The sequence below is a fragment of the Micromys minutus genome, assembly GCF_963924665.1.
Source record: "Micromys minutus genome assembly, chromosome: 5".
Lineage (NCBI taxonomy): Eukaryota > Metazoa > Chordata > Mammalia > Rodentia > Muridae > Micromys > Micromys minutus.
The window spans coordinates 9084576-9097136 of record NC_137974.1 but is presented as its reverse complement, the minus strand read 5'-3'; positions in this window follow the sequence as shown (position 1 = coordinate 9097136).

Genomic DNA, 12561 nt, shown 5'->3' with positions numbered 1-12561 from the left:
CACTTGGTGTTTTAACTATTATGTGTCAGGAGGTATTTCTTTTCTGGTCTACCTATTTGGAGTTCTGAAGGCTTCTTTTATGCTCGTGGTCATCTCATTCTTTAGGGTAGGGGAAGTTTTCTTCTACGATTTTGTTGAAGATATTTACTCTGTCCCTTAGTTGATACTCTTCTCTCTCTTCTATTCCTATTATCCTTAGGTTCGGTCTTCTCATTGTGTCCTGGATTTCCTGGACATTTTGGGTTAGGAGCTTTTTGTTTTCTGCATCTTCTCTGGCTGTTTTGTCTATGTTTACAATTTTATCTTCTGCCCCTGAGATTCTTTCTTCCATCTCTTGTAATCTATTGGAAATGCTTGCTTCTGTGTCTCCTGATTTCTTTTTTAGGAGTTCTCCCTGTAGGGTTATCTATTTTAGTGATTTCTTTATGGTGTCAATTTCTGTTTTAAATTTCCTCTTTCATTCCTTCATCTCTTTGGTTGTGTTTTCCACTAGTTCTTTGAGTTCTTTGCGTGTTGTTCTTGCTTCCTCTTTAAAAGCTTCTGACTCTTTTTGCTTTTTCTCCCGTTCTTGTTTAAATATCTCTATCAGCATCTTGATGTATGATTTCAGGTCTGCACCTTCTTTTTCTGGAGTGTTTGGCATTTCTATGTTTGCTGTTTTGGCAGAGCTGGGTTCTGGAGTTGCCAGGTTGTCTTGGTTTCCTTGGGATATACTATTTCGCTTTCCTTTTGCCATTTTGTTGTCAGTGATATGTTCTCGCCTTTCCCTTGTACCTGGTCTGTGTTCCTGGTTCTTCATTGGTCTAGGTGGCACATGGGCCGAGCCCTGTTCTATGCCTCAGAGTCTCCGGGTGGAAACAGAAGTTCCAAATTTCTGTTCCTGGTCCCTGGATCAGGCAGGGCTGGGAGTGCACTTACAGTGCACACTCTGCAGAGATCTCTCTGCTCCCTGGTTGCCCAGGTCTCCTTCTCACCAGTCTTTAAAGCTTTAGGCACTGCTGATCCCTGTGGCAGATGGGCCGCACCCTGTTCTTCTCACTGAAGTCGCTGCCGGGTGGAAACCATAGTTCCAAGGTTCTGTTCCTGGTCCCTGGATCAGGCAGGGCTTGGAGTGCGCTTACAGTGCACACTCCGCCTAGATCCCTCTGCTCCCTGGCTGCCCAGGTCTCTCACTTGGTCTTCCTTATTCTTAAGCGTCACATCGTCTGTGAGTAGTATCATGAGTATTCTGAACTTCTTTTTGTTACTATACACTAATCAGTGAGTGCATACTATGTTTGTTCTTTTGTGACTGGGTTGAACCTCACTTTTGATAATAATTTTTAGTTCAATCCATTTGGCTGAAGATGTCATGAAATCATTGTTTTTAATAGTTGAGTAGCACTATGTTGTATTAATGTACCACATTTTCTGTATCCATTCTTCTGCTGAGGTACATCTGGGTTCTTACCAGTTTCTAGCTATTATAAATAGGGATGCTATGAACATAGTGGAGAATGTGTCCTTGTTATATTTGAACCACTTTTTGGGTATATGCTCAGGAAGGGTATAGCTGCGTCTTCAATTAGTATTATACTCAATTTTCTGAACAACTGCCAGACATATTTTCAGAATAGTTGTACCAGCTTGTATACCGACTATTAGAGGAGGGTTCCTTTTTCTCTACACCCTTGATACCATCTGATGTTACCTGAGTTTTTTTGATCTTAGCCATTCTGACTGGTGTGAGATGAGTACAGATGTTGAACTTTAGGTGCTTGACTGGCATTTGATATTTCTCAATTAAGAATTCTCTGTTTAGCTCTGTCACCCCTTTTTATTCTTTTCCTAATCTGTTGGTTGCCTTTTTGTCCTAATGAGTGTCCTTTGCCTTAAAGAAGCTTTGTAATTTTATGAAGTCCCATTTCTCAATTCTTGATCTTAGAGTATAAGTCACTAGTATTCTGTTCTATAAATTTTACCCTGTGCCCATGTTTTTGAGTTTCTTCTTCACGTTCTCTTCTTTTAGATTCAGTGTATCTGAGTTTATATAGAGGTCCTTGATCCACTTGGATTTAAGTTTAGTGCAAGGACATAAGAATGGACCTATGTGGATTCTTTTACATGTTGATCTCTAGTTGAACCTCCAGTTGAAAATGTTGTCTTTCTTTCAACTGGATTGTTTTATCTTCTTTGTCAAAACGCTAGTGACCATATGTGTTTGGGTTCTTTTCTGGGTCTTCAATTCTATTCCATTGATCTCCCTGCCTATCACTGTACCAATACCATGCAGTTTTATCACTATGGCTCTGTAATATAGCTTGAGGATAGAGATGTTGTTTCACCTAGAAATTCCCCTATTGTTGAGAGAAGATTTCCCTATCTTGTTTTTTTCAAATGAATTTGCATATTACTCTTTCTAACTCTATGAATAATTTAGTTGGAATTTTGGTGGGTATTGCATTGAATCAGTAGATTGCTTTTGGCAATATGGCAATTTTTATTATGTTAGCCCTCCAAACCATGACCATGGGAGATCTTTCAGTCTTATGAGATCTTTGATTTCTTTCTTCAGAGACCTGAAGTTCTTGTCATACAGATATTTAACTTGCTTGGCTAGAGTCATATAAAATATTTTGTTTTATTTGTGACTATTGTAGATGGAGTTATTATTCAATCATTTTATTCTTTTACATTTCTAATGTTATACCCCTTCATGTTCTCCTCTCCATGAACCCCCATCCTTACCCCTCCACTTTGTCTCTAAAGAGGTTATCTACCAATCATCCTTACAATTCCTTCTCACCCCAACCATCCTCCTTAGATAGGGTATCAAGTCTCCACAAGAGGAAGCATTTCCCTTCACTCTTACACTAGATAAGGCAATTCTGTTACATATGTAGCAAGAGCCATAGACAAGTCTATGAATACTTTTTGATTGTTGATTTAGTCCTTGGGAGCTCTGAGGCATCAGTATAATTGATCCTGTTCTCCTTATGTTGGGTTGCTATTCCTTTCAGCTCTTTCAACCCTTCCCCTAAACTCTTTCTTTGGGATCCTCTGGCTCAGTCCAATGATTGGCTGTAAGTATATGCATTTGTCTTAGGTGCTGGCAGAGCCTCTCAGAGGACAGCCATTCCAGGTTCCAATTTTAAGTAGACTTACTCAAATAGAAAGAAAGTAATCCTTGTGTAATGGAAGGACAGGTATCCAGCAATTTGTGGACTTGTGTTTTGAATTAGCAACTTAATTATTTCACTAGTATTTTAACTTAAAACCTAAGCATTATTTAAAAAATCTAAGCTTCTGTTTATGTTCCTATCAATTGTACCAAACTTGACAGTTCTTGTATTCTTTCATGCATAATGACAATCTCTCTCTGCTCAGACTAAATTTATATACCAATCCCTACTGTCTGATGATGCTCATTTTGTATCTTTAAGTGAGTTGAATCTCATAATCTAGACATGTCCATGCTTAACAAGAGTTAAAATGTTTCTCAAATAAAACCTCCTTAGTGTAAAATGGTAATCCCTTTGACAGAATCATTAGCCCTTCTTTCTTGCATTTTTATAAATACTTTATATTTTCAGAGTTCTAAATACTGATGCTGAACAGATGACATTATCATATTTAATAAGGAATAAACTTCTTTAAGGATAAGCACTAATATTAATTGCTAGCATATGTGCCAATCTAAACTACGAGTAATGTGGAATAAGAATTGAGATCCCATCATAAGTTCTTGAATCACTGCATTCACTGATGTATTCTTGTTAATTTTTCATTGTCTCCTATTGGTAGGTTACATAATCAACAGGAATCCTTGAAGTAAATGAGATATTGACTGAGTAGCGCAGGAATTAGAAAACCATAATAGCTAAGCAGAGATAAAACACAATGAACACATTTCTCTGTTTGTCTTATATTAGTCCCTCATTATTTTTTCCTAATTATACTGTCACATCATGATTCCTGCACACAACAAATTTAGAGAAGTATAAAAGTAAGCAAGATGAATAAACAAAAAGTAAAAGAATAATCTTCAATTGAAATAGATAAAAGGAATACATATTTTAATTACAAAAAAAATTTTAACAGGTACAAACTGGCTTACTCGTAGCAGAATTAATTCATTATCCATAACATTATGATTAATGTTTTTATAAGATAAATTATTTTCTTTTTAAAACATTCATTTGTTTTTATTTTATGACTGTAAGAATCTTGCTTATATACACGTATATGTGCCAGTATATATAGATTCCTATAAACTGAACTTTGAGATAGTTAGTTGTGCTATATAGGTGATGATAATCAAACTCCAATCTTCTTCAATACAGCAAGTTCTCTTATCTGATGAGCCATCAACCAAGGCCTACAACAAATTTTTATAGTGTTCAATTAGAGTAGAATTCTTGGAAAGTAAGCATTTCTTCTTATTATTTTTAAGTATCAAACTGCTACAGGAAAAACGTATTAAGGGCTACAGGAATACAGAACCAAACATGGGATAGAAATGAAAAAAAGAAATAGAAGCAATGAAGAAATCACAAAAAGATACAACCCAGAAGTTGGAAAATCTTGAAAAGAAATCAGAAGTGACAGATGCAAGCATCACCAACAGATAACAAAAATTGGAAGAGGGAATCCCAGAGGTAGAACACACCAAAAATCATTGACACAACAGAAAGAGAAAATTGAAACATCAAGAAGCCTCAAACCCAAAACATCCAGGAAATCCAGAACACAATGAGAAGACAAAACCTAAGAAAAATAGGTGTAGAAGTGAGGGAAGACTCTCCCCAAAAAAGGCTCAGCTAATGTTTTCAACAAAATTATAGAAGAAAGTTTCTATAACCTAAAACAGAGATAACCATGAACACACAAGAAGCATATTGAAACCCAAAGAGATTAGAGCAGAAAAGAAATTCTTCCTGCTATATAATTGTCAAAATTACAAATGTTCAAGACATATAAAGAATACTAAATGCAGTAAGGAAAAAACGACAGGAAACATATGAAGGCAGACTGATCAGAATTATACCACACTTTGCAACAAAGACTATGAGAGCTATAAGATACTGGACTGACATCATACAGACCCTAAAAGAACAGAAATGCAAGCTCAGGCTACTCTATTCTTCAAAATTCTCAATCACCATAGATGTAGAAACCAAGATATTCCAAAAGAAAAGTAAATTTACACAATATCTGTCCACAAATACAGCCCTATAAATGATAATAGATAGAAAACTCAACCACAAAGAAACTTCATCTTAGGAGAAACAAAAAATTAATAATCTTATAACAAACCTCCCCCAAACAGTATATAAACACAAGTCTACCTCTAACAACAAAAATAACAAGAAACAATCAATGTTTCTGAATATTTATGAACATCAGTGGACTTAATTTTCCAATAAAAAGACTTAGAATAGCAGACTGGATATGTAAACAGGATCCAGTATTTTGATGCATATATGAAACTCATCTCGGTACCAAAGATAGGTACTACCTCAGAGTAAAGAGTTAGGGTAATAATTCCAGGCAAATGGTTCCAATAAACAACCTGGAGTAGCCATCCTAATATCATATATATTATATATATATAATTTGCACAAAAAAATCATCAAAAGGAGCATGGATGAGAGAAATGATGACTCAGAAGCTGCCTCACATATGCAGTCATCAACTCCAAGCACTATAGATGATCCCAAAAAGTACTTACTGGCAGGAATCAGACAGAGATGTCCGCTTAGCAACTGTACTAGAGTCATATAGATACAGCTGTGCATGCTTGCTGCTAACCACCGATCTGAACTCGGGGATCCCAATGAGGTTGCTAAAGAAAAGACCTAAGGAGCTGAAAGGGGTTGCAACCTCATGGGAAGTCAACATTATCAACCAACCAAACCCTCCAAAACTCCCATGGAGTAAAACACCAACCTATGTGCCCACTTTGAGAGACATATTGATCCAGTTGCTTATGTAGCTGAAGATTGCAGTGTCTGGCATTAATGTTATGTGAGAAGCAGCTTTTGTTCCAATGTAGGGGAATGCCAAGGCAATGGGGTGGAGAGGAGCATGATGAGGGATAATACTTTTCTGAAGCCAAATGAAGTGGCAGGGGGAATGGGAGAGGGGCTGAGTAATGGGATAACATCTTAAATGTAAACACAGAGTATCTAATAAAAATGAGAAAAAAATTATTTTTTGATGAAGAAGATACTCATTAAAGGAAAAAAATTATCAAGATGAACTCTCAATCTTGAACATTTATGCACCATGTACAAGGGTACCCACTTTCATTAAAAAAAAAAACAAAACAGAAAACATAAACAAAAGCAAAAACTAGAACTCTATTAAAACTCAAAGCATATACTGCATAACACACAATAATAGGGGAGACTTTAATATCCCACTCTCATTAATGAACATATCTTGGAAACAGAATCTGAACAGAAATATAGGGAAACTAACAGAAGCTATGAACCAAATAGATTTAGCGAACATCTATAAAATATTTCATCCTAAAACAAAAGAATATAGCTTCTCAGCACCTCGTGGAACCTTTTCCAAAATAGATCATATAGTCAGTCACAGAACAGGCCTCAACAGGAAAGAAGATTGAAATACTCCCATGCATCCTAACAGATTACCATGGACTAAGGCTGTTCTTCAATAACATGAAAACAACAAAAAGTCCACATACATATGAACCTTAACATTCCTCTACTCAATGATAGCTTGCTCAAAGAAGAAATAAAGAACAAAATTAAAGACTTTTTAGAATATAATGAAAATGAAGGCAAAACATACTCAAACATGAGATAAAATGAAAGCAGTGCTAAGAGGAAAACTCAAAGGCATGGGTGCCTCTAAACAGAAACTGCAGAGAGCATACACTAACAGCTTGACAGCACAGCTGAAAGCTCTAGAACAAAAAGAAGTAGACACACCCAAGAGGAATCTTTATACTTGAGTACATAACTTGGGATTATTTCCTGAAGAAGCTCAACTATATTTTCTAGAAGAAACCTATCTACAGATTGAACTACCTACTTTAAAATTGTTAACATTTTCATTGGTTGAGAATTTTATGCATGGATATCATTTGTTTTTATTGAATTCATACCAACTTCTTCCACTTCATCTCCCCAGCATCTCTATTTTTTCCTTCTACTTTCCTTTTTCTGTTCTCTTTCATTTTTATAGTCTTTAATTATTTGAATTACTGATAATAATAGTTGCTAAAGTGACTGGTATCAGTATCTTGGTTCAGTGCTAACTTCATGTCTCACTGTGTGATGTGTGTCCTCTGAGCTCTGTCGCATGATTCTATTCATTACTGGGATGTTTCCAGTGGCTAATGTTAGTGACATGTGCTCAGATATCCAAAGCAAGGAACTGATTAAAAACTATTTCTTTATAACATACTTCACCATCATTTTTTAGAAAGACAAAATAGACTAAGGCAAATGTATAAAGTACAATGAAACAGAATTAGACTATTGTTTAAATTAAAATCATTAGAAGTTAATTTGTGAATGTAAAGGCAAAAGAGTCCTAGCGAATGTACTTCTTTTGCTTCATCTCTGCTTCATTTTATTCTGTGATTTGCTGACAACTTTCTGTCATTCTTATTGCTGAGGACAAGTCTGACCTCAGACTGATGAACATGAACTATAATTGAGCCATTTTACTATGTTCTTTAATAATCAGATCTAATTCAAGAAAACTATTATATTGATTAGCCGTCCTTTGCTTAATATCAAGGCATTAATTTTAGGCGGCATGGTAACAGGGATACCATCTCTAGTATAATTTTGATAGTGTCTGTTAGCAACATCTAGACATTGCACATTACCATGACAACAGGTCATGCTTGACTGCTCAGGTGTGACTTTTCAGGTTCCCCAGTAATTTTTCAGAACTAAATGATAGCATTTATTAAATTTATATCTCTAAGATGCTGGGTCTTATGTGAAAGAATATTCCAGTTCAAGATGGATTGAAGTCTATCTGTAAACAGTTCTGTTTCTAAATTACTGCAATCTTAAATTTGCTTATGACTTTAACTTAATTACTTTTTGTAATAAAAATATAAATTTGAGAGGATATATCTAAATAGTTTAGACAACATATTATGTAAATTTTGTGAATGTATATGATTTGTTTGTGTGCCTTGAATGTCTCAGTAGCAATACAATAGATGCTTATATATGATTAATTAATACAATTTTAATTAGTAAAGAAGATAACATCAATACAAAAGTTAATTGTTAAATAGCTTAGTGGGAGATTTAATCTTGGCGTTTTGTTAGTTGCTGAATCTTGATTTTGATGAATATTAATTTTGGATGAATTAAGTTTTAGTAAATAAAACAAAATAAAAGTATAACACACTATATGTGCTAAACTGTTCCATACTGTGAACTGAGTTTCTGAATCAAAATTAAATTTCATCATAGTTCAGCCAAGGAAGCAGTGGAGTACAACTCAGGCTGGGGTATATAGAAGACATGTTAGCAAACCAAGAAATCCTCTTTTTCTACTCCTTGCCAAAATAAGATGTGGGTTTTTTGTTGGTTTGTTTGATTGTTTGTTTGGTTTTGTTTTTTCAACTTTATTGGATATTCTCTTTATTTACATTTCAAATGTTATACTCCCCCCCCCCCAGTGTCCCTCCTTTCTCTCCTTCAACTTGCTTCCATGAATGTACTCCCTCACCTAATTGCCCTCTCTACCTCAATACCTTGGCTTCCCATGTTGTTCTTCCCATGAGATTATAAACCTTTCAGCTCTTTCAGTCCTTTATCTCATTCATTGGAGTCCCCATGGTCAGTCTGATGTTTAGCTGGAAGCAGCCTCCTCTGTATCTATATGACTTTGGTAGAGCCTCTGAGTAGAAATCCATATCTGGTTCCAGCGAGTAAACACTTCTTGGCATCAGCAATAGTGCTTGGGTTTGGTGGCTGCATTTAGGATGGCTTTTCAGATAAGGCAGTTCCTGTAGATTTTTTCATCAATCCCTGCTCCTTTATTTGACATTTTATTTTCTCCCATGAGTGTTTTGTTCTCCATTCTAAGAAGGACTGAAGCATGCATATTCTGGTCTTCCTTCTTTTTGAGTTTTATAAGTTCTGTGGATGGTTTCTTGGGCATTCCTTGCTTTTGAGGAGGGTTAGTATTTGTGCTTTTTTTTTTTGGAGGGGGCTAGTATCTGCTTATAAGTGAGTACATACCATGAGTGCTCTTTTTTTTTTTTTTTTTTTTTTTTTTGACTGGGTTACATCATTCAGGATGATAGCTTCAAGTTCCATCATTTGCCTGGGAATTTCATGAACTCATTTTAAAAGCTGAGTATTACTTCACTGTGTATATGTACCACAATTTTGGTATCCATTCCTCTGTTGAAGGATATTTTGGTTCTTTCCATCTTCTGGATATTATAAATAAGTCTGCTATGAACTTAGTTAAGCATGTGTCCTTGTTAGATGCTCTAACTACTTTTGGGTATTTTACTTGGCTATTCTGATGTGTTTAAGGAAATCTCAGAGTTGTTTTCATTTGCATGCCCCTGATCATTAAGAAGGTATTTCCAGTCCGTGAAAGAAATGGAACTAGTATTGAAAAGAGAAATGGTTATATAGCCCTGATTCCTAACCCAGAAACTATCACCAAGTGATACTCACTTGGAAGCATCTCTGTGGGAACATACTGCACTTAACAGCAGCAGAAGGCCAAGAGAAGATAAGCTCAACAGCCTTTTTGGAGGTTCCTTGTCTCTTAATGTCATGTGAGCTTTGTCAGTTTTATCTTATGACTCCACTTCTTACTTTTATTTTTACTTAACTTTATTTACATGTAATTCTCTCTTTTTACCCAACATATTGATAAATATATACAATGGCTCCCAGTTTACTGCTTTTATGGGATTTCTGAGTATATAAGACAGTTTATCTCTGCATGTACAAATGAAAGTAAAAAAAAAAAAAAAAAAAAAAAAAAAAAAAAAAAAAAAAAACTGGGACAGGTCAGAATATTTATTTATCCCAAAGAAACAAAGAGCAAGGAATAAGAGAATAAATCAGGAGACAGGAAGTGAGGGACAGAAACAAAAAGAAAGAAGGGAGATAAAGAAGACATATTGTTCAGGAGAAATGAAAGGCCACTTCTGGTTAGACAGGATATAGGACATAGATGCAGCACGTAGGCAAATAGCAGTTTCTAAAGGGAAAACCCTGAGTTAGGATGAAGTCTATAATTTTATTTGGCATCCCAAAAGGAGGATGTTAGATTACTGGACATGAATACTTTGATAGTTGGAACGTCCAGGCTTGCCTCAAGAAGAAGAAGGAGCATTGGCAGTATAATTGATGGCAAGCTTTAGGAGTCAAATCTAACATAACAGTTCAGCAAGTCAGAGGGAATGGGAAACAGGTCAGCAAAGCCTGCCAGAACAGTGTTTACCATCCTTTGACCTGTTAGATTCCTTCAGTACCTGTTTCTTGTGGTTTTTATTGGGCTTCTTTACTTTTGTGTATTTTGTTCTAGTCTGAAATATTAGATTCTATTTTTTTTATTATACTTTATTGTATTATTATTATTTAGAAGCTTTGTTTTCCTAATGAGAAACACAAAGGGGTGGATTTAGAAATGAGGGCAAGTGGAGAGAAACTGGGAGGAGTAGGAGCAGAAAGGTTTAACATAACCATAATCTATGTTAAAAAAAAACTGAGTTTAAACAAAAGGACAAAAATGATTGTGGAATCTTTTAAAAACAACAAAGAAAAAATGAAATGCAAAAATTAGACTTCACCTCTGTAAACAGTGATTGTTTACCTTACACATAGTTCTACATTTGATCTTCAACCATACAAACAGACACACACACACACACACACACACACACACACACACACACTAGAGAGACAGACAGACAGACAGACAGACAGACAGAGAAACAGACAGACAGACTGACTAACTGACTGACTGACTGACTGACTGACAGAGAGAGACAGAGAAATATGACAGAGAGAGAGGGGGGTAGAAGAGGGAGAGATGAGAGACAGAGAGGATAGGGAATGAGAAAGAGACAAAGAAAAAGAGCAGAAAATATATTTACAAACCTTTAAAATGAAGTTTTATTTACAGATATATGAAAATGTTTTAAATTTTGAAATGTTTGTTTTACATAAAAATAATGGCAATAGAACTCCCATATTCCTAGAATTTTATTTCTGAGATACCTGATACACAATGGCCATCCTGTATTTGATTAGAAAAAAAGTTTAACTGGGTTTTGATATTTAATAATTACTTGCTAAAAGCAATAACATTCACAAGTTTTATTTGTATTCAATAGACATTGTTAAAGTTTCTTTTCAAAGTTAAGATTTCTTTATGTGTAAGATTATGCATGGGTTTATTTGTGTAAGTTCAAGTATGCATGGAGGCTAAGGATAATGATGGACCACTGACCTGTGGTTATGATCAATTGTGTGCCATCCACATTGGTTTCTGGGAACTACACTAAGGTCTGCTGGAAGAGCACTGAGCACTTAGAACTACTGACTTATCGCTCCAGTGTTATTCAGTAAATACTTGTTCATCCCACTCTATGTTAAAGATTGTAACTCAGTTATAACAATGTAATTAAAACTCTACTTATATTGATAGTGAAATGTAATGCATGAATATGCCACCTGAAGATATTTCCAGAACAAATTAACTAGGTGGGAGGATAGTATCCAAATTTACTATGTAGACTTATAATGATACATTGAAGAGATGTTTATAAGATGATGGATAAAGCAAAGATAGTTCAGCTCACTGCAAAGCTTTTCAGCAGCATGGATAGTCATTGGTAAAAGTCAATTAGGATTAGTTAGAGTTGACCAAGTTTCTACTTCCTTTATATTCAACCACACTGACAACCATTACATTACTTACTTTTTTGGGGTTGTCATAAAATAAAATTGCCAAAACAACTTGCACAAAAAAAAGTTTGTTTGGGTTTACAGTGATAGAGGGAAAGGATGGTCACAGCAGGGATAATGTAACTGTAGAAGCCTGTAACACAAGGAAAACGGAGAGAAAGCAAATTGCAAATGGCAAGACCATTTAAACATTCAAAGCGCACCTCAGGTAACATACATCTGTAATCAAGACTCTATGTCTGAAACTTGTCAAAAGAACACTAACATTTAGGACCCACTGAACACATATGAAACCCAGTGGGAGACATTTTTATTCAAATGACTGCAACCATGTTTACCTGGAGACAGAGTTGTGACTGAAATGTCAGGTGAAGCTCTGTTGAATTTCCACATTTCAACCTAGGAATGCTTGTAGCTTCCTTCCTGTAAAATGGCCATAACTGTGTTGATCTGTTTATTTAATTGACATATTTGAAAGCGAAAGTATGCTACAGGCCATTGGTACAAGTGTATTTTATGGTGGTGGGTGTAATTCAGGTCATGTCTTGCTAGAAGATAATAGCTCCACTGAAAAGAAGACAAATGACATTTAACTATATCACTCCTTAGATATCATTTGAAAAAATAAAATGAGAAG